Source organism: Carcharhinus amblyrhynchos, chromosome 13 (assembly GCF_965287045.1).
Source record: "Carcharhinus amblyrhynchos chromosome 13, sCarAmb.v2.hapA, whole genome shotgun sequence".
Lineage (NCBI taxonomy): Eukaryota > Metazoa > Chordata > Chondrichthyes > Carcharhiniformes > Carcharhinidae > Carcharhinus > Carcharhinus amblyrhynchos.
In genome coordinates, this window is record NC_137336.1 from 6,774,581 (window position 1) to 6,778,740 (window position 4,160).

General features: G+C 40.0%; 1 pseudogene; it reads right to left on the reverse strand.

The window, feature by feature from the left end:
- Positions 1–353: 353 nt before the first annotated feature.
- On the reverse strand, positions 354–3,185 carry LOC145351419 (protocadherin alpha-C2 pseudogene; annotated as a pseudogene).
- Between the last annotated feature and the right edge of the window lie 975 nt (positions 3,186–4,160).

A 4,160-nucleotide genomic window follows, 5' to 3' on the forward strand; every position in this document is an offset into this window, starting at 1 on the left:
TAGAATTGATCAGGCTAAAGCAAAGGAACAATAAAGTGACAATTACAAAACTCCACGTAATTTACAGGCGGCCTTCACTATTCAGTTCACAAAAGTGAATGGTTACTCCAACGTGCATTATCTTGATTCAGAAACAACTGCCTTGGGTAAAGGAATTCCTCGAATCTCATGAGATAAGCGTATCCAATTACCTTCGGAGCATCATGAGCAAAATGTAAGTTAAGACTTTTATCCACGATTGGCTGGCTACACCTTTAAATGAAGCTTTGACAAAAAAAAATGTCTTCGCATCAACAGTGAAAGGAATTTATTTGTTGCATTATGATATCAGCGAAAAATGTCTGTGATGGGGTGATCTTCTGAAATTGTTGATGGAAATTTGCTATTAATTTCCAAGTACGTATCCATGCTTATATATCAAACTGAGAAAAACTGCAGTCTAACAAGTTACTAAAATTATAACAAAGGGTATATTTCCCAGGAAATCACAAAAAGAGAAAACATAGCGTGGCACCACTATAATTATCATCCACGTCTGTATCTGTTGCTCCAGTGCTGATTAACATGCATGAAGCTTGCACTGGAATTGCATTGTACTAGATTTCCCTGGATAGTACATTGCACATCTTCACATTATGGACATGCTGTCTGGGATTCTAACACACATTGGTCTTATTAATGTTGATATCACTTAGTGGTAATGTTGGAGGACAGGCAGTTAGAAACAGAAAATCACTCTTGGATGATTCCGGCGTTAAGCGAACGGTGTAGTTATAAGTCTCAGAAGCTGGGAGCGTCTGAGCATCTCCATAATATTTTAAAGATCTATTTGGTGCGTGCCTCAGATTAAATGTATCGTCCGAATTCCTCCGCATGGAAGAACAACACGTTGTAGGCCTGTGGTAAGTCGCATTATCTTGGTCTTGTTTGCATTTCAGTGCGGCCAACAGAATTATGATTGCAAGAAATATGAAGCTCGTTGATGCAAGAATTGCTATTAAGTATATATTTAGCTCAGAAAAATAGTCAGTCTCTAAAAGATGTTCTATGTTTCCTGGATTATCTGTACTGCTCGCGGACCTTGAGAACAGGATTGTGACCGTGCTCGATAAACTCGGTTCTCCATTGTCCTTCACCAAGATACCAATTTTTTGTGTGGCGCTGTCTTGTTCGACAAAACTTCTTATTGCTTTGATTTCTCCAGAGTAGCGATCCACATTAAAGAGACTCCGATCAGCAGCCTCAATCATTTCATAAGAAAGCCGTGCATTCTGTCCGGAATCTGCATCATTAGCTGTTACCTTGGTGATCAAATATCCTGGATACATTGATGGGGGAATAATCACCAATGCCTCCGAATTATTCCGTCTTGGCGGTGAGACAATAAGTGGAGGATTGTCGTTTTGATCTAAAATAATGATGTTCACGGTTGCAGTGCTGCTCAGTGATGGAGATCCACCATCCTGAGCTTGAACTTGGACCTGCAATTGTTTCAGTTCTTCATAGTCAAAGGAACGCAGCGCAAAGATGCTCCCACTTTTCGAGTTTATTGTGAAGTAAGAAGGCGCAGATGCATCTTGTATCTCATCTAGAATAGAATACGAGATGTCTCCATTAATTTCTAAGTCAGAATCTGAAGCAGTAACAGAAAAAATAGAGACACCAGGAGTGTTATTCTCCATCAGATACACATTATATGAGGATTGTGTAAACTGCGGAACATTGTCATTTATATCAGAAATCGAAACGATGATAGTTTGGTTTGTAGAAAGCGAGGGGAAGCCATCATCCGAAGCTAAAATAGATATGTTGTAGAGTGCAGTCGTTTCACGATCCAGTTCCTGACTGGTTACAAGCTTATAGTGATTAGACGAAAAGGTTTGGAGTTTGAATGGGATGTTGATTGGAATCTGACATCGAACTCGTCCGTTCTCTCCAGAATCTCGATCTGTTACACCGAATACGGCGATAACACGACCTGGTGCCGCATCCTCCGGGATAGCTTTGGTGACGGAGGTCAGCTTTATTTGGGGGGCGTTGTCATTTACATCAACTAATGTAACAAAAACTTTGGCATGCCCTACGTTTGGAACGTTGTCTACAGCTTGGACATCAAGTTCATATATTTTTGATTTTTCATAATCCAGTAATCCTTGAACTCTGACCTCGCCGGTGTTCGTATCCAAGTCGAATAACTTGCGCACTCGCTTTGAAGCGTAATTGCTAAAAGAATATTTGAATTCAGCATTAGTGCCTTCGTCTAAATCAATCGCATGTACTGTCGCCACCAAAGTACCGTTGGATGCATTTTCGAACACACTTGAACGATATATTTCGCGTTCGAAAACAGGTGCGTTATCATTAGCATCAGTCACAGTAATAATAATATCAGCTGTACCAGATCTTTGCGGGGTACCCCCATCTAGGGCAGTCAATATTAGTTGAAAGAATGGATGCTGTTCGCGGTCCAGCGGTTTCTCCAGGAACAATTCAGCAATTTTTCGACCATCGTTTCTTGTCGGTATTTTAAGGCTGAAGTATTCATTTAAACTGATCTGATAGGTGCTGATCGTGTTTGAACCAACATCGGGGTCGTGCGCGCTCTCGAGAGGGAAGCGTGACCCAACAGCAACTAACTCAGAAAGATTCAATGCAATTCTATTCTGCGGGAAAATCGGCGAGTTGTCATTTTTGTCTAATATCTCCACTTCAATAGGAAAGATCTCTAAAGGATTTTCGAGCGACAGTTCCAAAGATATGGAACAGATGGAGCTTTCCGTGCAAAGTTCCTCTCTGTCAATTCTTTCATTAACAAAAAGCACGCCATTTTCCATATTTACCTCGAAATATTGATTTCCTTCATCAACCAGCAGCTGAAACTTCCGAGACGATAATTGCCGAATGCTTATTCTTAAATCCTCAGCGACATTTCCGACAACAGAACCAATCTCCACTTCCTCTGGGACAGAATACCGAATGTGACCGCGCACTATTTCCGAGATGCAAAGCAGGAACATAAAATATACGCCTTTGCTGAGTGTACTCGCCATCTTACTGGGTTTTGTTCTCGTTCTCTTAGGAGGAATGACGCATTCTCGAATTGCCGCTTCAGGCTATTAGATAGAGCGTTGTCTGGTTGTCACGATCAAAACCACAAATCGAGTAATGCGACCTGATAAGTCCTTCCAAACATTGCTTCACGGTGTTAGCGCAGACTGTGTCCCCTCCTCGCGATTCTGCGCTGTATTTGAAACTGAAGGTAGGGGTAGATCTCTCAGAGCGTCATCGATTCTTATTGGCAGACAGCGACGCAAAGAGTCCCTACCAATAACTGCGTCAAGCTTTCCTTAAAGCAGGCATTTTTAAAATGCTTCAGAAAAAATTATGAGTGTTCAATGAAAAATCCCTGGTATATATAATAATCATACTGTTATTTTCTTTTTGTGAAAGAGGCAGTGCATGAAAAGTTAACGTGACGTTTGCTTATCATTAGGAAACATTAAAGAATTTCGGGATTCATCGCATTAAAATGAGTTGCACTTTCATCCAGCGAACTCCAAGGCCCATAGTGTTTTCAGGGAATGCATTATCAAAGTTTATTGAAAATGAAATTATCAAAAAAAAATAGTCGATTCAACTTCAAAATGTCTTTTCTCATTGAACTGAAATTCACGGGTCACACGGTTGGAAATTCCATAACTGATTCATGTTATTGGATTGCTGTTTTTTTTTAAGTTCATTTAAAAAGATGTTGCATGGATGCGCATATTCATGTCCAATTTAAAAATGCGATTACTAATAACGATAATTGAAAAAAAAGTAACCTACCGTTTCCTTTTCCATTCTATGTGTAACTAATTTGTGTTATGATCCAAATATGTATTAATTAAATACTCTTGATTTGATTTATTATTGTCACGCGTATTAGAACACAGTGAGGAATAGTGTTTGCTGAGGGTTACGCAGCCAAAGTATACCATACATAGCGAAGGAGAGGGTGCAGAAAGTAGTGTTACAGCCATAGCTAACTTTCAGAGGAAAAAAAAACATTTTACTATGAGGTAAGTCCATTCAAAAATCTGATGGCAGCCGGGAAGACGTTGTTTTTGAATCGCTGGTATGTGACCTCAGAAGCTTGCATCTTTTTCCCGACGGAAGAA